The sequence below is a fragment of the Anas platyrhynchos genome, chromosome 1 (assembly GCF_047663525.1).
Source record: "Anas platyrhynchos isolate ZD024472 breed Pekin duck chromosome 1, IASCAAS_PekinDuck_T2T, whole genome shotgun sequence".
NCBI classification, from domain to species: Eukaryota; Metazoa; Chordata; class Aves; order Anseriformes; family Anatidae; genus Anas; species Anas platyrhynchos.
In genome coordinates this window covers 108,453,601-108,465,919 of record NC_092587.1, presented here as the reverse complement: position 1 = coordinate 108,465,919, position 12,319 = coordinate 108,453,601, and the positions used below count along the sequence as shown (strand labels likewise).

Here is a 12,319-nt window from a genome sequence, read left to right as displayed (position 1 = left end):
TCCATGTGTTCATCCAGTTTCAGTAAACTGTTTAGAAATTTAACACTCTGGCTGTTGACCAAAATAAATGGAATGCTCTTGATATAACATCCCTGTAAAATCTGTACTCACACAACAAAATTGATAAATCTTGAAGAGAAATGAAGAACATAATTAATTCTTCTTTCATGTCTTCAAGGTGGCAGGTCATTACCACAAAAAAAAAAAAAAAAAAAAAAGTTTCCTTCTTTTCACCCTTCCTCCAGCCTTAGAATGTAATATATGTGTTGGCTCCAAGTTGCTAGAATATTCATTTTAAATCCAAAGGTCATAGCACTGTGTCTTGATAACATACCATTCTTGATTGCTGTTTGAACAAAACAAAAATGCTGTTTGGCATAGTCAGAAGTAGAAAACCAAAATTATAGACCACAAAAAAGTCTGCCTGTAATAATCTACAGTCTTTAAGAAGAGACATATGCTGTGATTTCAGTATTCGCAACTTCACTGGGGTTCACTAGCAAATGACATTTCCCTTCTCTTACTTTTCAGTAATTTTATTAATAATTAATTATAATCTTGCAAATATAAAGCATAGAGGTTGCTTTCCAGCCCCCTCCAGATATGCTGCTGGAGGATGCAGCAGCATCCTGTGCTTCAGGATGCTGCTGCAGAGTTGTATGGCTTATGATGGCTTTTCAACACCACTGTCACATACAAGCACACAAAGATCCCACAGGGAACAGAGGAGAAAATGAACATGACCAAAATGTTTAGTCCACCTGGGATGTAATGCTGTATGAAAACCCTGAGCAGCACTTTCAACAAAGAAATGCAGCCAGATGGATTCAGAGCAGTCCTGATGATGTGCTAACTATTCCAACTAAACTGTGAAGAGGTGAGGAAAATTCAAGGAAATAAGGAAAATTTAAACATCTTGTGAGAGAGGTACAATTATTGTGACATTAAAGATGGTTGCAAAAGGTTTCAGTTTCCTCTCAAAGAGAAGTTCTCTCTGAGAAACTGGGGCACACACAGTGCAGCTAAGAGACATCCCATCTTTACATGTCAATTCAATGCAGTTGTTATGGCAAACAAAATAGTCAGTGATGGAAATGATAAGTGTTCCTTTTCTCTGCACAGCAGTCACAGTGGCAGTGATGCTGCTGCCATTCAACTCTTCCACACAGGAGGCTAATATAATCAAAAAACAATATTGAAATCTTTTAAAGCCCCTCACTGTCTACCACGTAAGCACAGTCTTGGGAATCAGTATAAACATTTGGTCTCTGGTTGCTCTAACTTATCATCTTCTCACTAAACATTAGTTTACTTTTAAATCACTGCACCCCATAGAAAGTGTGGAATATTTCCAAAAATAGAGCATGAATTACTGGTGAGGCTGGCCAAGGCACAAGGTTGTGTACAGTGGGAGACTGGAATGATGCAGAAGCTTCCAGTGGAAAGACTGAGGTGGTGATTTTGGTTCTGCTAATTAACTCCCAGCAGTATTAAGGAAATTTTCTCCTCCATATGGTCAATTAAAAAAATAAAAAATAAAAAATAAGATATGGTTATATACATGTAAGTCCTTCACAGCTGGCATACCACAGAGCTTAACAGGTCAAGAAAATATGTTCCAGTGGTCCAAATCCTTTCTTTATGCCCATCTGATGATACTGAAGTTACTTGTTCAAAATACAAACATTACATGTTAAGAGCCATAAAGATAACAGGTTAAGCAAACTTATATACTACATTTTTTTCAAGGCCTGATTTCCTATGTATGCATAGGCCTCTGTGTTGCAGAAGGAATCTCCTGTGATGAAACTGCAGTCTGTGTGAGTAAGGTTTATTTCTTACCCAACAAGCATCTGGTATAATGGCGTAGATAAAAATTCCCTGATTACCTAGTCCCAGAGTATTTTAGATGAACTAGATAAACTTTGCACAACTGCCTTTTATACGCGTAAAACTGAAAGAGATATTTAATACAGTTTTAGGTCCTTACCTAGATTCAGGTTTGTTCTTCAGCAAGTGTTTTGTCCACAGTTTCTTTATCAGCATATCATGTGACTATCAAAGTACAATATAATCATATGCAAGTACAACAAGGGATCTCTGAAGCAATCCACATGCATGCCAAACATTTCATCATTTTGTAGCAGGAATTAACAGTACTTCATACAATCTGTTAAGGTCCAAGTTAATACTAAGTATTATTGAGCTAGAAATATATCCTTTTTTTATTTTTTTTTCTCAAAATAGCAGAAGCAAGTAACAGAAACCAACATTTTTTTGAGGAAAAAGAACTGTTCTCCAATAACAAAAATTAAACATTGCAATGGATAGCCTAATCTTTTATAAAAATCAAATTCCACTCATTTGTGATTGCTAGTATTAAAATCTATTGATTCAGAGAAAGGGAAGTGTGTGTTTTTGTTGTTTATTCTTCCCTGTAGTAAATAACATGTACATAACATGTCATTTAGTATGCCACTTAGATTTATAGGGCCATACTCACACAACTTTGTGATATTTTATCCTATATCTTCAAATCTGGCATTTGTTTTAAGATATTATACATGATTTGTGAAGGTTAAGAGAAATATGGTGGGGTGGAAATTTTTTTTCCTGTAATACAAACTGAGTGTGAAATTACCCTGCTGAACTTCCTCTATGAGAAAATGAGTTTGTGTGGTCACTAAACCAGTGACCTTAATGCCTGCTGACCAATCAAAACACTTCCAGCAAATGAATAGAAATGACTATTCAATATTTCCTGTGCTACCTCTCTCCATGATTCAAAACCATTGTAAATTCCATGTTTCTGAGGTTTTCCAAACACAGATTAAGATGAATAAACCCAGATTTTTTAATCAATTGTGAAATTATATCTAAGCATATCTTATGGTCAGGTTTTGTACACAGTAAAAGGTAAACCTTTTTGAAAGGAGCATTACATAGTTGTTCTGATGTTATTCATCCCTGTCCTTTTGCACAAAGACTGGAAATATGGAGTAGAGTGTGCTTCCTTCCCCTCTGATAGGGCAGTGGGGATGAAATACAATCCATCCCTCAGGAAGTCTTGTCCTCCAGTGTAGGCTGTCTTGACAAAACAGCTGATGGGAACAGGAACACCAAGTCCCATCCAGAGCCCTGACCTGGCCCCATCAGCAGTTCCATTTGCATAGCCAGCACTTCCCAGACCAAGCTCACAAGTAGCAAATGCATTGTTTGTCAGCTTTCTAACCCTCCCTTGAAAAAAAAAAAAAAAAAAAAAAAGTCTAAACTGGGAGATAATTTTTTAAGTTGAGTTGTTTGTATTCTTATAAGGCTAGAAGGTATTGAAACTGAACTCACCAGCCTCTCTAGTCATGTATATATGTGTGGCATTTGAATTATTTGAAGTCAGAACTTGGTAAAACAAATGTGAAAACGCTAACCAAGATACACATAACACCTTCTCCTCTTCTATAGACAAGGTCAACCAATGTATTGCTTTAATAAAGAATGGTTATTTTAATAGCATTTTTTTAATTGCAGTGGAAGAGAGAGAGAGAAAAAAAATGCTCGGAAATGGACCAAATGTATACATATAAATAACTAATGTGCTAAAATTTGTTTCAGTTCTTGGGACTAAATAGTGGAATTTCTCCAAATATAACTGAGTTCTGAAAAAATGTATTATGATTCACTTCTATGCTATCTGATTTATAGTTGATAAATAGATAGTGTTAATTCTTATAATTAAATTGTGTTTTCTGGTAGAAGAGGGACAATTCATTTATAGGACCTGATAAATTCCACCATGTTGGTTTTATATTGACACGACTTGTAATCGTTAACATTAATTCATAAAGGAACCGAATTCCTTATCATTGATGCTCTTCCTTTATGAGTCCCTGCCCTCCAAAACATCCTTTAGCTTTCCAGAAATGTACTCTGCATTTATTGATATTGCTCAATCCATGCCTTGGAAACATCTTTTTCATTTTTCCTTCAATAATTCATTAAAAATAATACCACGTTTAACCCTAATCTAGCAAAATATTTATTTTAGCATACTCTTAAAATTAACACTACCAAACTAAGAAAAAATGAGAATCAGCTTTTCAAAATGTAAAAGGGAAGAGAGGAGGTGGCTGAAAATTGTCATGACTGTGATTTATTTGAAACTGGAAAGCAGGGATTTTAGTTGTTGTTTGTTTATTTCTACCTTTTCAATGTCAGTTCAACCTTTCTGATCTAATATTTTACACCTATGTTTCTCTGGTTTAAATTATTTTAAAAGAACAAGGTAGAAGACCATCTCCATAACACCTTTTTTCTTGTGGTAAGCAGTAGCCATAAGAAAATATCTTCTTTCCAAAACATGCTGTGGAGCAGAATTGCCTCTGCTTTTCACAAAAGATTTACAAGGAAATATTAAATCTGATTGTCAGATTTCTCATAAAAGCATACACCGTCATTCATCTTCCACTGAAATGCAGGGGCAGAATTTTGTGAAGAACACGGCCTACATTTCAAGTGCTTCAATGTAAAATAGAATTGTCTATTACTTTATCTTTTTCCTGAAGTGTTTACATGCTCCCTATGTTACTGATGATGGTTGATTTTTCTGTGATTTACACTGGACAACTTCAAGTTCAATAGCTATAGCAATGAGTGGTATTTAATTTTTATTTGGCCTGTAACTAAGAATTATTTTTCTAACTTTTCTGTTTGTATGTTTTTTGTTGTTTTGTTGTTGTTGTTGTTGTTTGTTTGTTTGTTTGTTTGTTTTTCTTTTAATATTGATTGCTTTTATCCATTATGTGGGAGAAATGTCATGTGCTTCTGTACCACTGAATCTGACTGGGAAGACATCAACAGTAACAACACTTTCTATTCAGCTGTTTGTATTTCTTGTACACTATTTACTACAATTAAAATAAGATTTCCTCCTACTCTATCCCGTATCCCCTTGATTTTTGATATTCTTCTAGCCTTAAACTGGAAAGTACAAAAAAAAAAAAAATGGCAAAAAAAAAAAAGCTTAAGGAAAAAAGATGCACACTAAGCATCTCTCTCACATCTGTGGTGTTTCTTAAACATAAAAGTTTAGGTTGTATATACTCTTACAAGTCTAATGTCTGGAAGTATAGATCTCCACTTGTACCTAATCTTGCTAATGAACTTTACATTTCCTTACAGATCAGAGAACTGTTAGCAGGAATGGAAACTTTTTGTTTATATACAGTAGTAGAACTGACATAGCTGACTTGTTAATGAAGATTTTTTTTCATAAAGTAAAATGAGAGCTCTTTCCTTTTTATATGCATTTATACTGAGCCAATATGAAATTCCCTGATCAAAATACATACAGAGCAACACTTCTTGTACTTTTTTTACTTAACCAGCTTTCTCTTATTAGGTATCTTTTCCACCACAGCTACAGGTTTAATTTTATTAAGAGAGTATGACCACTGGCTCCCCAGAAGGGAAAAGCTTGTTTCCATATTGCTATCCAGACCACTCCCTTCACTGGGAATTAGGTTGCCTGCTTGCAACAGTAAAATAATTTTGAGCTTATGTGAAAAAGCCATTTGCATCTTGGATGGATTTCACAAAAAAACAGTTCATTGGGTAATAACCAGATTAAATAGGCCATTCTGCATCTCATAATGCATGAAATAATGGATTCCACATTTTTTAATCATCATTTTAATCGCTGATGATGAGACAAGATGCAGTAAGACCAAACTGTATGAATATGTTGATTTAATAAATACATGTGAGTAGCTGTCATTTTATTGACAAAGTTTTGTACTTTGGCTAGCTGTATTAACAATGCAGTTGTCTCTCTATATCAGTTACTTTGTGCTCATTCAATGCTCATTTTGCCTGGCTCATTAGAGATATATCTTTTGATACCGTCTAGATGTATGTTGGTTCTGACAACCATTGTATGTCCCTGAATCACAAAAAAATCTTTATGTAGAGATAATTAAAACATTCACATGTTTTGTTCAAAGATAAAAGTCACTCAGTACATTTTTAAACTGCTTTTATTCATTTTGCTATTTCTACAACAAAATAATACGTACTCAGATTCAAACAAAATTCTTTGTTTCTTTTTTTAGAGGAGGGTGTGGAGGTAGAGGAGAGGGAAGGGTCATTTCACTGTTTCTACTAAAAAATAAAAAAATAAAAAAGTCAGGAGAAAATTTCATAGATTCCTAAGAAAATGAAAGCTTAAGATTTTCAATCAAACCTCTAATACTACAATACTACTTTATGGAAAACTACTGTCTTTTTCTTTTTTTTTTTTTTTTTTTTTTCTCCCCACCCACACTTTATATGCCCTATTTCATTAATTTAAGCAACTCAGCATGTATTCATGCTGTTCATTAGCAAGGACCAGAGTAAGCCATGGTTTCACTGAGGTAGTCTGATTAAAAACTACAAAGGCATTGAATACCCAAAGTTGTATAAGCTACAAAGTCTACAAAGTCTATGTTACAAAGTCTATGTCAAATGGAAAAAAAAAAAAAAAAAAAAGTATTTACTCAGTAATGTATATTAGATGTTATTTTGTTCCCATTAAGTGCATGAGCTTAAGTTTCATTTCTGGACCAGATTTTCATTTCTAACCTAATTGATGAAAGCATCATCACTTTATTTTGCTACTAGCTGAAGCAACACCTTCTGTCTAATGGAAAATACCAACCAAATAGGCATGTTAAAAGACTTCTTCCCACTAAAGAACATCAGTTTCATCTTATTTAAATTGGGAAAGAGTTTTTAGAGATCAAGCTAATTTTTACATCCATAATGTAAAATAAAAAGACTGATACGCTGGGGTTCAATACATCTGTATTGAACAAAAACAAGTCAATGAGAATGAACATCAGCAGCATATTGATAGACTGGGCATGGCATGTCCCCAAGGTATCTCCCCAAGTATGTGACACAGCTGGTACTGGAGGCAAGGAGAATTGGGGGCTGAAGTCAACTCAGCCATGGCAGCTGAGAGCCCCTGTGGAGTGTGTGCTCTGACCCCTCAGCTCCTCCTGAGAGTAACAAGGGGAGTTGTGGGCTGGTGGTTCTTGTTCAGGCATTGGAGAATCCACAGCTGATGCTGGGATGCTTCCAGCAATGGGCTGGAAGGAAAGGTCAATACATGGCCAAGTAGATGCACTTTGTTTTGTACATAAAAACAATTTGGTCTCTCTTTGCCCTGGGGAGCTCATAGACGAAGGATAACAATGCTGTTTTCATGCTCTGCCCTGGTCTGTGGTCTCAATGTTCAGGGTCCAAGGAATGTGAGGATATAAAAACTTTTTCCAAGAAAAGGTGAGTGAGATGCTGGGGGAGAATTGGCAAGGATGTAAACCTGCTAAGTTGTGTTCCTGGTTAGGGCAAGACCACATTGTATTTTAAAGTTTTCACCTTCTTTACCTCCCTATGGGGGCACTGCTAGTGTATACCAGACACAAATATATATTTGAAGTCTATAAACAAAAATAGGAGTGCAAATCTTTAACCTGGGCAGTTATGAGGCTGTAGCTGATTCCTTCATAATGGTAGCCACTGAAGTCTGCCTGTCCCTTTGCTTTAATCCTAACTGAATACCATAACTGAATACCAGATCTACCTGTGGCTTTTCCATTTTTCGATGTAAATTGAAAAAAATGTGCATTATCTTTGATTGTTCTTCTAGGAAAATAACAAAACCAACCAAACAAAAATGGTTGCTTGTTTTACACTTCTTCTTTTACAATTATATCTGAACCTCTGGAGAACACAAGACATGCCTAAATACTTTCCTCAGAACCAATCTGAACAATTCCTTACACTAAGATACCAGTGGCCATCCATCATGATGCCTCTCCCTCCTTTTAGATCTCTGTTTCAAATATAACAACTCTTGAATCATGCATGTGATGTGTTACCATGTTGATAATTCTTCAGCTTTGAGAGGAAAAACTGGTAAAGACCTATTACTATTAGGTGTTTACATCACAGAAAATGGCAGCATAACTTGTACTAGATATGACCACATAATTTTTATTCAGGTTTAATTAAAGAGGTTTGGAGATGGAATAGGAATAGCCACAGACTTTGAGGAAGTATTGTGAGTTGATGTTGAAAAACTTTTGCAGGGTAATGGAGAAAAAAAAATCCCCTGCATTCCTCTGTCTTGTGGTGTATCTGATCTATGGGAAAAACAAGGATTCTAATTTAATTTTACAGTCTACAGTGGTATTTTTATGAAGGGTGTGATGCATGCACCATTTGAGGTTTTTTCTCTGTTTCTTGGGTTGCCAGTCTAACACCTTTCACAGGAATTAAATCCTAATTTAAAATGTGGAAAGCCAAGATAATGCCCAAATATTAAGCACTCACAGACAAAAACTAAGAGAAGGCTGTATTCTTCAATTATTTTACCAATATCGCTACATATTTCACAGATTTCACAGAATTTCACAGAATTTCTAGGTTGGAAGAGACCTCAAGATCATCAAGTCCAACCTCTGACCTAACGCTAACAGTCCCCACTAAACCATATCCCTAAGCTCTACATCTAAACGTCTTTTAAAGACTTCCAGGGATGGTGACTCCACCACCTCCCTGGGCAGCCTGTTCCAGTGTCTAACAACCCTTTCAGTAAAGAAGTTCTTCCTAACATCTAACCTAAAACTCCCCTGGCGCAACTTAAGCCCATTCCCCCTCGTCCTGTCACCAGGCACATGGGAGAACAGGCCAACCCCCACCTCACTACAGCCTCCTTTAAGGTATCTGTAGAGAGCAATAAGGTCGCCCCTGAGCCTCCTCTTCTCCAGGCTGAACAAGCCCAGCTCCTTCAGCTGCTCCTCGTAGGACTTTTTCTCCAGGCCCCTCACCAGCTTCGCCGCCCTTCTCTGGACCCGCTCAAACACCTCGATGTCCTTCTTGTAGCGAGGGGCCATATTGTCTCTCTCCTTAAATTATACAAAACTTTAAAGGTGATGAAGAGACAAACACACACACACACAAAAAAAAAAAAAAGGTGATGAAGAGACAAACACAAACACACACACACAAAAAAAAAAAAAAAAAAAAAAAAAAAAAAAACTTGACAGCAGCAAACAAAATCATTTTCTGTATGGACACTACCTGCAGTTGTGGTATCCTTTCCTCCTCTGTCTTCCTCCTCTGTCTGTCATAGGTATTTGCTCTCCATCAATAGGTAACATAATTTCTTTGTAAAACCACCTTCTTTTTCACTCCTTGAAGAGGAAAAAGAAATGTCACTTGCTGCTTTCTGGACACTAGACAATAGATTATTTTCCACTGCTCTGTTCTTTCCCTTTAAATAATTTCAGATGATAGGACTTATTGGGACAACAGACCAGTTCTTCAGACATTTATATTTCTTACAGGCTTGAAGAAATAGGCAATATCCATCCTTGAATAAGATGTAAAACGATAAAGCTTTTTATATATGACTGAATTTGAAAAGTGGATTTCAAGATCAGCATGCAAACTTAGTAAGAGATATTTATCTTTTAGACAAAAATAATAATAATAAAGCCAACTAACCAAGTGTAAAGAAAACATCCAAGCACAGACCATTTGTATCAGAGTACTAGGGCCTTTATACTCACAGAATAAGAAGTTCTTCATCAGGCTCATAATATTTCCAGAAATAGTTCCACCCTTAAATTAGTGGGTTAGGAATTGAGTGTTCTCAGTGCAAGAATGTTTTACCAGTTCCACTTATGACATAATCTGCAAAGATTCTGCTCGATGCAAGGGAAAAAGCAAAGTGAAAAAGACAAAACTTATATGTGCGAAACCAAAAAAAGAAAATAAACATGAAAGAATAAACAGATTTTCAGGAAATATTGGACATCTAATCAAAATGTTATGTGCTTTAGACAAAAAATGCTGAAAGATGTGATGATGGGCCAGAACTGTTAAATAACAGTGCCTCGTCCTTATTGCTGCATACTTTAGAATAAATGTGTTGTCAGAGAAAATTTATAACTGTAGAAATTGTTACTGCCTAGGAGATACAAACTGTAAGTTTCAGGTCTACTCAATGTTAGAAAAAATTAAATTTTCATTTGTAGTTTTTCTGTGTATTCTTTAAACATGTGGCATATATTGAGGACAAAGTGTTGAAATATGTAACATATGTGAAGTTGGAACAAAATACATAGTTCTTGCTTACATTGCCAAAGGTGTTTATTTCATTGTTTTCACACTCTGACAAATGAAAACATATCATTCTGAAAGTAAGCCCCATGCTCCTCTGAAGAACAGTTCTTTGCACCCATACATACACAAATAATCAGGAATGCTTGTAGACATATCTACTTAAAAAAATAATAATCATCATCATTCACAAGTTTATTGATATTTCTTCTTGAAATAACATTACTAAATGGGGTGAGGAGTGATTTCATAATTTTTTGACAAAATCAGTTGAAATTTTCCACAGTATTTATTGAAATGACATAGTCAGTGATTAAAGTTTCTATTCCATTCCACTTCAAAATAAAGTATTGCTTGTGAGCTAAACATTTTGACCAGCATATTTGCACATGCTTTCTTAATTGTTAACCCAGTGACTATAGAAATAAAACTCGTAAATATACATCATTGTATGTGAGCTTTAAATCAGCATATCCAACATTTCCACAACAAGACTGAATAATGCATTGAAAGACTCTTACCTTCCTAGTAATACTTTGATTCTGAGGCAGATCACTTTCCTGTACAATGGCCTGTCAAGTCATATAAGCACATATATAGCTGGCTTCAGACTCCAGATTACTGGCTAATTAATGCCATGTATTTTTTCTTTGCAGACCTTGGATATAAAATTTTAAAACTCCTTTCCCAATCTCTAGTGTGGAGATGCTGAAAGGAGCAAGATAAAGATCTGATTTAATCTGTGTCAGCAAGATTGCAGCTATGGTTGTTTCATGTGATTATAAAGACAGATGAAACAAACAAACAACAAAAAAAATGACCCACCCACTTAGCAAATGTTCATACTGACTTTTTCTTTTCCTTGGAATGATACTTCAGGATAGGATTCCCCATTACATCTGAAAACATTTCAAAACACTTAAAATTTCCTAATCTTCTTTCTCAGCAATTTCATTTTAAGTGCTCCTTTCTACCAAGACATAGCCCTTGAGACAGCATTTCTTACAAAAGCAGTCAAGCCAGGGCATTTTTCACCTTTGTGTTTTGTCTTTAGTGATATTGCTGTCTGGCCTCAGCTGTAGCCAGCACATATGCCTTTGAGAAGAAACTAATTGAGACTTGGGAGAAAAATCTGTCATAAGGCAAAAACAGATCTAGTGCTTGTTTCACTTAATCATTTCTAACATTGAAATATCTATGTTAAGCCTATGTGAATCATAGAATCATTTAGGTTGGGAAAGATACTCTAAGATCAACATATCCAACTGTTAACCTAGCATTGCCAAGTCTACTGTTAAACCATGTCCCTGAACACCACATCTACAACTCTTTTGAATACCTCCAGAGATGGTGACTCCCTCCTGGGTACTTCTCTGGGCAGCCTGTTCCAAAGCTTCATGACCCTTTCAGTGAAGGCACAACTTGTGCACTCCCGGCACAACTTGAGGCAATGCCCTTTAGGGGTCTGTCTTGGGACCAGTGCTTTTCAATATTAATTGAATTCAATTAATTAATTGAATTAATGAATGACATATAAGATGGGATTGAGTGCACCCTCAGCAAGTTTGGAGATGACGAAAGGCTGAGTGGTGCAGTTGATACCAAAGAAGGAAAAGATGCCATTTAAAGGGACCTGGATAGGCTGGAGAAGCGGGCCCATGTGAACCAATGAAGTTCAACAAGTCCAAGTGCAAGGTACTGCATCCAGGTTGGGGCAACCCCAGACAGGAATGCAGACTGGGAGAAGAACTAATTGAGAGAAGACCTGCAGAGAAGGACTTGGGGGTTCTAGTAGATGAAAGGCTCAACATGAGAAGTGTGTACTTGAATCCCAAAAGGCCAACTGCATCTTGGGATGCATTAACAGAGGCATGGCCAGCAGGTCCAGGGAGATGATTGTCCCCCTCTACTCTGCCTTCGTGAGGCCCCACCTGGAGTACTGCATCCAGGTCTGGGACCCCCAGCACAAGAAAGACATGGACCTGTTAGAGTGAGTTCAGTGGAGAACTAGAAAGATGACCATAGGAGCACCTCTCCTATGAAGAAAGGCTGAGAGAGCTAGGGATGTTCAGCCTGGAGAAATCTCTGGGTAAGACCTCTCTTTGGTCTCCATTGAAAGGTGGACCATGAAAGGTGGACCATAAAAGGTCCACCT

At 36.4% G+C, this 12,319-nt stretch overlaps 1 long non-coding RNA gene across 1 annotated transcript; it reads right to left on the bottom strand.

Moving 5' to 3' along the window:
* Positions 1-6,032: 6,032 nt before the first annotated feature.
* On the bottom strand, positions 6,033-10,898 carry LOC106014518 (uncharacterized). The gene is made up of 4 exons (XR_003499176.3): positions 10,686-10,898; positions 9,612-9,746; positions 9,121-9,233; positions 6,033-8,945 (listed from the first exon to the last, which is right to left on the bottom strand). It is a non-coding gene; the product is annotated as an uncharacterized lncRNA (long non-coding RNA).
* Between the last annotated feature and the right edge of the window lie 1,421 nt (positions 10,899-12,319).